A 10,084-nucleotide genomic window follows, 5' to 3' on the forward strand; every position below is an offset into this window, starting at 1 on the left:
ACAGCCATACTGTGGGGTTGATATACAGATGTCTCTATTGAGACATCAATAGAGAAAATTTTTTTTTAATTTTTAAAAATTTTTGAAAAACTTTTTAAACCATTTTTTAAAATGGTTTAACATTTTCTTTTATTTTTTTTATTTTTTTATTTTTTTATTTTATTTTTTTTTTGCGGTACGCAGGCCTCTCACTGTTGTGGCCTCTCCCGTTGCGGAGCACAGGCTCTGGATGCGCAGGCTCAGCGGCCATGGCTCACGGGCCCAGCCGCTCCGTGGCATGTGGGATCTTCCCGGACCGGGGCACGAACCTGTGTCCCCTGCATCAGCAGGCAGACTCTCAACCACTGTGCCATCAGGGAAGCCCTTAAAAAAATTTTTAACCATTTTATTAAAAAATTAAAAAAAATTTTAAACCACTTTTTATTGAAGTAGAGTTAATTTACAATGTGTTAGTTTCAGGTGTACACCAAAGTGATTCAATTATACATATATATATATATAAAATACATAAATATATATTCTTTTTCATATTACTTTCCATTATAGGGTTATTAAAAGATCTTGGGTATAGTTCCCTGTGCTATACAGTAGGTCCTTGTTGTTTATCTATTTTATATATAGTAGTGTGTATATGTTAATCCCAAACTCTTAATTTATCCGTTCCCCTCTGACCACCCTCACCCACTTTGGTAACCATAAGTTTATTTTCTATGTCTGTGAGTCTATTTCTATTTTGTAAATAAGTTCATTTGTATCATTTTTTAGATTCTACATATAAATGATATATAGCATTTGTCTTTCTCTTTCTGATTTGCCTCACTTAGTATGATAATCTCTAGGTTCATCCATGTTACTGCAAATGACATTGTTTCATTTTTTATGGCTGAGTAGTATTCCATTGTATAAAAACCACATCATTTTTATCCATTCCTCTGTTGATGGGACATTTATGTTGTTTCCATGTCTTGGCTATTGTACATAGTGCTGCTATGAATACTGGGATGAATGTATCATTTTGAATTATGGTTTTCTCTAGATATATGTCTAGGAGTCAGATTGCAGGATCATATGGTAGCTCTATTTTTAGTTTTTTAAGGAACCTTTATATTGTTCTCCATAGTGGCTGCACCAATCTACATTTCCACCCACAGTGTAAGAGCCTTTAAATGAGAAGATGAAAATCCAGACTTACCAGAGGTCATATTCACCTGCTGATGGAAAAGTTTTCTCTTCAGAGCACTGGCACACAGAACCAAGCAGAAGTGAGAGAAGCACAGAGAGGTTTCTGGAAGGCTTTAAGTACTTGATTTCAAACCCCAAGGTTCTGCTTCCAGCATTTCTCCTTTGATCCTTATAGGTCCTAGAACTAGCAATTTCCTTTTTTGCTTATGTTAATTAGAGGATCTTTATCTCTTGCAATATAGGGTTCTGACTAATATTCCTGGTCATTTATCTTTGTGTCCCTCAGAGTGTGGTGAGCAGACTGACAGCATGAGCACCACCTGGGAGCTTATTAGAAATCTAATTCCCAAGCCCAACCACAGACCTACTCAGGCCTAGGAATCTACTTTTCAACGTACCCTTCAGGGTTCTTATGCATGCTACAGTTGGAGAAGATCTCATTTAGAATGTGAGTTCCACAAAGACAGAGAATATGTGTCTTTCTGTGAATCATATTCTTGCCACCTAGAAAGTGTCTGGTACACAAATTAATATTATGGAATATTGGACAAGCCACAAATAGAGACAACACTGAAGGACTGGCAATTCTCTTGCATGGAGAAGAGAATCAGAAGCAAGTTGTTTGGAGGCCATGGAGCTGGGGAAGGAAGTTGGAGAGCTGAGACTCTTGGATAGAAGAATGGAAATGAAGCTGGATCAGAGTGGACCTCTGGGCAGGTCAATGGGTTTTCAGACTGGTGAGTGTGGAATCAAGCCCAATCTATTGCTTCTTGTAAGTGTATTACATTTTTTCTTCACTAAAAGGAAGGCAGAGAATGGAAACCTACCCCCCCACCACCACCAGCAAAGTCCCCATATAATACCTGCACCACCGGGACCAGCTATTATTATGTTTGGACTCATCCCTGACACCCAACATACACACAGTAGCAAAAGCACCTCATATCAAATTCCCCTTCCCAGATACACAGGATCACAAGCAGTTTGCTGAACTAGACATTTGGGTCAGGGAAGGGTTGGGGTGTGCTGGACGGTGGGTGTTATTTTTCTGGGGGCTGCCTAGCAAAGAAGGGGACATCCAGGCGTCCTGCTAAAACAATAAGGTGGATCCCTTTGAATCATAGAACCATAGAAGCAATATTAGAGCAGAAAGGGGATTCTTGACATAAAACATACTAACACATTATAAACTCTGCTTATTTCTTTTTCTTTTCTTTTTTTTAATTCATTTTTGGCTGTGTTGGATCTTCGTTTCTGTGTGAGGGCTTTCTCTAGTTGTGGCAAGCGGGGGCACTCTTCATCACGGTGCGCGGGCCTCTCACTATCATGGCCTCTCTTGTTGCGGAGCACAGGCTCCAGACGCGCAGGCTCAGTAGTTGTGGCTCACGGGCCTAGTTGCTCCACGGCATGTGGGATCTTCCCAGACCAGGGCTCGAACCCGTGTCCCCTGCATTAGCAGGCAGATTCTCAACCACTGCGCCATCAGGGAAGCCCTCTGCTTATTTCTTTACCTCCCCCGCCTTTGGAATGTTAGCATAATGAGGGCAGGGATTTTGTCTAGGTTATTCATTCTATATTCCTTGTACAGTCAGTGCCTGAACATAGAAGGTGCTCAAAAGTACTGAAGAAAGGAAGGAATAAAACACAGACACAGCAGAGAGAAAGACATTTGCCACAGAAGATAGGATGCAAATCCTTAAGCCACATTGGAACCAATCATGACTTTTGTCATGAGTCATGAAGCCTTGGACAAGAGATGGCAAACCAGCAAACACACACAGATTGGGGACAGCTGCTAAATAATTGTTTCTCCTTCCCTGACCTTGCTCTCCCTTCTGCTTCTCACCCCACCATTGTGTGCACCTCCTCCAAGTCCCTGTGTGCTCTCATTACCTTCATTGCATCCATCCCCTGGTTCCACAGAACCTCCAATCCTTGCCTTCTGGAGTCTCTCACATACGTCTGTCTTCCTTTGGTACAATCTCACATTCCAGACTGACGCACCTAACACTTGCCCTATAAAAATATGCTCATTTCCTCAAAACCCTGCCCTCAGACCTCAGGGAAGTGCTTCATAGCCAAGGATACTAAAGAGTCAAAAGAATACAGAACAGTTTAAAAGAAAAATTAACACTGAATTGATGATTTAGTTAAGGTTGTTTGCTTCTAGAGTTATTTTGAAAAATTGTACTTATGAGAACAATAATTTAACCCCAAATCAATGTTTCACCCATGAGATTTCAAACCAGCCACAGACTCTTAAGACACACGTTTTGGAGTGAAGTTGGGATATGAGATGAGACAGGTGGTGCCCTGAAAATCACATCTGAGAAATGTTAACCCATGACCACAGCCCACCCCTGAAAAAAAAAAAAAAGATTTCCTTTTTGCTGCGGTTAGGGTTACAACTGCATGGTAAGCATAGTCCTAGGAGAACATTGAAGTAGCTTTTGCCAGTGTTTTTTCTACTCTGGTCACAAAGCATTGATCCATATTATGTGCAAATGAACATTAGCACTTACCTTTCCATTCTGAGTAGTTCAGGGAACTACAAAGAAAGAGACACAAAATGAACACTGGAACTGAAGTGCGACATTCTAATTTTTGTTGGTTCTCCATCTTTTATTAATTCCTGTTAGGGACATGCCATCACCTCTGGAATTTGGTTTCATTATGCATTCTTGTTGATGTTATTGTGTGATTAAATGTACAACAATGCATTTCTTCTCACTTGAGACTACGTTTCTCTTCCTTACTCCAGACTTAAAATTTCCCATCTCTGGTAGCCACTTAATTAAATGTAGAGATGATAAACAAAATAAAACAAAACAAAAGAAAAACAAAAAAAACCCCACAGAGATGGAGCCATCCATCAAGTCCAAGTCTGTCAAGGCTTACATGAACGAGACATAGGTATATTTCCTGGTAAATTACGTCAGTTGATATTTTTGTTTGTTTGTTTGTTTTACTTATAACTGGCAGTTTTGGTGAGGGTTGGAGTGTCTTGATTACAGACTACTTGAATTCAGTTATGGAAAGATATCTTATCAATGTTCTCTTTTTCTTTATTCCAAGCAGGTTTTTGTATGTCCAAAAGTAAAACCTACTTGCATGACTTAATGAGCAAAATAATCTTCTCTTTTCCTTCTTATCTATCCAAACATAAAATTGTCAGTTTATTAATTCAACATTTATTGAGCGCCTACTACAGTCAGTTGTAATTCAAGGCTCTGCAGACATACAGATAAAAAAATCCCCATACCTTCCTTAAGGAGCTCACAGTAAAATGGGGAAAACATATGAGTAAATTAAAATGTGCATAAAGGTGTGACAGGATGAGATAAGGTAGACTCATTCCTCTCTGCTCCTTCCCACTAAGAACAAAGACAATCCATGAAAATAACAAAAGAAACAACCAAGGGGAGAACAGGAAGATGTGGAAGAGGAAGGCAAACCAGTTTGAGACCCCAGGACTAGAGGAACAGCACAGGAGCAGGTTGCCTTAGTTTCCCTCACAGGAGGAATGCATCCTGTGTTTTCTGACCTCCAGTCCAGCAACAGAAGGCAGCCCAGGCATACTCATTCCTCCCAGGAATCCAAGTAAAGTCCCTCTGACAACATCAGAAGAACCCTACATCATAAGCAAGGATGGTCAATTGGGAGCCTCATCAAGAGTAACTGATCACAGGAAGTCCCTCTCCTTCTCACCAAGCCTGAGAGGTCCATCCCTCTCTAACATATACAAAGGTGGGCAGGCTGAATCAGTGAGAGGGACATGATTGCACCCTGTCCAGAAAGTCTCTTTGTTTGTCCACATGCCTGGAATCCTTCCCCTTCTAGGAGACTCCAGATCAAGTGGGAAGAACCAACAAGAAGAATTAAGATTAATTTTACACAATCTCTTCCAAAAAATACAAGAGAACAAACATTTCTCACTTTATTATGAGACTAGTATTGTCCTGATACCAAAACAAAACAAAATTATATTACAAAAAAGGAAATTACAAAACATTAACTCTTAGGAATATAGACAGAAATGTCCTCAACAAAATATTAGCAAATGAATCTATCAGTGTATAAAAAGAATTATACTCCATGACCAACATGTATTTATTCCAGAAATGCAAGACTGATTTAACATTCAAAAATCAATGAATGTAATCCAACATATCAAATATAAAGTTTAAGATAGATTAAGATAAAAGGATGGAAAGTTATACAAAGATCAAATCTAAAGAGATAGATTTAGATCAATTCTAAATCTATCAGACAAAGTAAAATTCAGGTCAAGGGATATACTATATAAGGGATAAACAGTGATGTTACATAATAAGAGGTAAAATCTTCCAGAAGACATATCAATTGCAAATTCATACACCTCTTAAGCAGAGTTCAAAATACGTGAAGCAGAAACTGATCAAACTAAACAGGAAAATGACAAATTCACAATTATAGTTAGAAACACAAATAATCTCTTCAAAGCAATTGATAAAACAAATACACTGAAAATTATTAAGGACATTAATACCTGAACAACACTGTCAATCAACATGACTGAATTAACATTTATAGAACACTTCACCCAACAGCAGAATATACATTCTTTTCAAGCATACAGGGATGATAGGCTATGATAGACCATACCCTTAATTAGAAAACAAACTTTGATTTGAAAGGATTGATATCATACAAAGTATGTTCTTGGACCAAAATGGAATTAAACTGGAGATCAATAACAATATAATATTCAGAAAACTCTCAAATATTTATAAATTAAACAGCATACTTCTAAATAACCCAAGGATAGAAGATGAAATCACATTGGACATTGTATAATAAATATTTTATGTTAAATTAAAATGAAAATACAGAATATCAAAATTTCTGGAGTACAGCTAAATCAGTGCTTAGAAGGAAATTTATAGTATGAATGGTTATATTAGAAAAGAGGAAATGTCTTGAATCAGTTATTTAGTCTTCAGAATTAAGGAATACATTTAAGTAAATTTAAAATTTAAAGAATAAATTAAACATAAAGCAAGCAAAGGGAAGGAAATAATAAAGTTTAAGGAAGAAATCAATAGAATAAGAAACAGAAAAAACAGTAAGGAAAGTAAATGAGACAAAAAGCTGGTTCTTGAAATTCAGTAAAATTGATAGCCAAGTGGATAAAGAAAAAGCAGAAATAAGAGTTGGGGACATCATACACATACTACAGGCTATACAAGGATAACAAGGAAATGTTAAGAACAATACTATGCTGATAAATTTGATAACATAAAAGAAATGGACAAATTCTTGGAAGCCACAGACTATCAAAACTCAATCAAGAAGAATTAACACAAAAAACAGTCTTATATCAATGAAAGACATTGAATTCCTATTCAACAACATTTCCACAAAGAAAAATCCAGACATACATAAGTTCCCTGGTGAAATCTATCTATTATTTAAGAAGAAAGTTATATAAAATTATAAAAATTATTCCAGAAAAAAATGGAATAAGTGGAAAGACATCCCAATTTATTTTATGATACCAGCATCATACTAATATCAATATGAGACAAAAACAGTATAAGAAATGAAAAGTAGAGATCAATACACTTATAAACATAAACATAAGCATCCTGAACAAGCAGTTAGCAAATGGACTCCAGCAATGAAAAATAAGGATAATATAATAAAGTTCAGTGAGATTTATCACAGGAATGCAAGGTTGGTCCAATAAGAAAAAGCTGATCAATGTGGTCTTAAACAAATAATCTAAGTCCTTACCTGAAAGAAAACTAGGAAAATAAGAGTAAAACCTGGATCAAATGGAGAGTGAAGGAATTTCTTTCTTTTTTGAAAAGTATCTTATTGGAAATGACAACGCTTTATTTGAAGAGTAGGATTCAGTAAAATTAAAACTTGGAAAACAATGGAAAAACTCGATGAAACAAGAAGCTGATTAGTTTTTTTAAAAATTATTAAAATTGATAAACCACTAGCAAGACTGACAAAAACAAAAGGCGAAGATCTGAATGAGCAATATTAGAAATGAAACAGAGAATAACACTACGGACTCTGCAGCAATAAGGACAATAGGGAATACCACATGCAACTTCATGCTCATAAATTTGACAAATTTAGGAGAAATGAATGAATTCCTTGTAAAACTTAACCAAGATGACAATCTGAATAGCCATATAGCCATTAAGAAAAATGAATCAATAAATTAAAAGCTCCAGAAAAGAAATCATATATGGTTTCATTTGAAAATTCTACCAAACATTTAAAGAAAATTTACACATAACCTCTTCTAGAAAAATATTAGAGCAAAATACTTCCCAATCCATCTCATGACACCGAAAGTCTAAAAAGGCAATAAACAGAGGGAAATTACAGACCAACATCTCTAATGAACTTAAACCCCCCAAATCCTCAACAAAATATGAACAAATGAACCTGTCAATGTATAAAAAATAATTATACCCTAGAACTAAGTGGAATTTTTTCCACATATACAAGGCCTAAAATTTGATAGTCAATCAATGTAATCTCAAGCTAAGGAAGAAAAGTCATATCATCTTATCAATTGGCACAAAAAACGATTTGAAAAACTCCAACTCCCATTCATGTTGAAAACTCTCAACAGCTTAGGAATACAAGGGAATTATCTCAACTTGATGGTGAGCTTTCCAACTTGGTCCATTTGGGCTCATCTGTAAGATATTTTTCCCATTGCTACTACAACGTTTCCTTTTCTTTTTGGACATTTTGTAAGGGTTTTACTCAAGCACGGCCTCCTCCAAGAAGCCTTCCATGACTGACACGATTCTCATTCATTAGCCAGCTCTACATAAAAAGTAACACATTATTTGTGCCACAAAATATAATCATGTAATAGTGTTCACTGTTATTACATGTAGTGTTAGCTTTGTTCCATCAATGACACCAGAAGATATTTTTTATATTCTTTTTCATATTCTTTTCCACTATGGTTTATCACAGGATACTGAATATAGTTCCCTGTGCTCTACAGTAGGACCTTGTTTATCCATCCTACATAAAGTTTGCATTTGCTAATGCAAAACTCCCAACCCTTCCTTCCCCCTTCCCTTGACAGCACACGTCTGTTCTCTGTGAGTCTGGACGCCAGAAGACCCTTAAGGGCACGATTTGAGTATAGAGTTTCTATATTATCTGATGGTCTTTCTAATTTAATGAACTAATTATAGGTTCTGAGTAAATATAATTAAAGGAACAGGAAGAGAAAGTAAATTAAGTAAAAATGAGAAAAAATGAGAGAAAAAGAGCACTGGTCTGTAAGAAAATGTATGTTCTATTTTACATTGTATAATATTTAGTAAGTCAGAACATTTCCACAGTTTCATTTACTTCATATATAATATGGAGAGAAATATACCTTCCCTAATTATGTTAAGAGCTATTGGGCTGAAGTAGGAATGGGGATGGCTCATAGGGAAGGGGACCTGGGCAGACATGAGAAGCCCCTCCTAGGTTGATGGGAAGCAGTCATGAGGAGCTAGCAGGCACCACTGTGATGTTCAGGTGTAGAAAGACTCAGTGGGGGATGAATAGGTGGAAGGAGTTGGGACAGAGGGCTTCCTCAAGAGGGGTGCCTATGGAGGTACACACCATTGGGGGTTGGAGTGGAGAGACAAGTCCAAGGCCTGTTTTCTGGCAGGAAACTCCAGAAAAGATCTTCAGTGTGAGGAATCCACTTTATGAATGAAATGGAAAATGAGACAGTGCTTGGAAAGTGTCAACGGAAGATAAGAAATAATCAGAGCACATAGATCTGTCTTGGGGGTCAAAGAAGGTTTTCCTAAGGAAGCAAAGTATAATGTGAGTCTGTATACTTCAGTTGCAAGTGATAAAGATGCTACTAAAACAAGCATTAGTGAAAAGAGGAAATGATTGATTCATGTAACTGAAAGGCTAAGAATACAGCTGTTTTCAATCTTTATGGAGTGTCATCATTCTCTCTCCATCGCATGTTTTGACACTGTCTCGGCTTCTCCCGCTCTTTCTGGCCTCATGTTCTCCTACTATAAGCATGTTTTATCTTTGTAGTGGTGGAAGTTGGGGAGAATGATGGTGAGAATGATAGGTTTGGCTGGCTGTCAGCAACCCCAAGCTTACATCATCTCATATGGGAGACATCTGTAGGAACCGTGGGCCCCATATCCTGGGGTCCCTATACAAATTTCATAAAAGAACTCTGATTAGCTCAGCTTAGTGCATATATTCATTCCTGAAATAAACTCTGTGGCTAAAGAAATAGAGCACTAAGTAGGAGAATGATCAAATATAGGTCCTATGCCCACCAGTGGGGAAGGAGTGAGATCCTGATATTAGCAGATCCATCAGAATCACATGAAGTAGAGGAGCCACAGTTTCCCCAAAAAATGTGGTTTTTTACTGAAATAAAGGGGGAAAAGGGCAAGACAGAATAAAATAGTCCATTCTATAGGCACAGACTTCCAAATACAGTATACTAAGCAATTAGTAAATTATTGCTTTGAGCTATATACTCTTAAGATGTGGATAAACCTCTCTACAAACAAATTCAGATGATACTCCTTTACTACTAAAACACACTTTCCTTTGTGCTCAAAGAAATGTACATATGACTTATGGTCCTCCAGCCCTTTTCAGTTGCCCCTGAATGTCTTCTTCTCTTCTCTTCATCCTTTGCTTATGGATTGGTTTCCCCCCTGGCTTCCACTCTACACCCTCTTCTGGACAGTTTTCATCAGTTCTCTAGTTTCAATTTTCACCTCTTACATGAATTCCCAAATGATCCATTTCCTAATGCTCAACGGCTACCGAGCAGCTCCTGCAAATAATTTTACCAACATCTCAAATCTAGGGTGTCCAATACCAAATTCATTAC

Source organism: Grampus griseus (genome assembly GCF_964374135.1).
Source record: "Grampus griseus genome assembly, chromosome: 7".
In the NCBI taxonomy this organism is placed as follows: Eukaryota; Metazoa; Chordata; class Mammalia; order Artiodactyla; family Delphinidae; genus Grampus; species Grampus griseus.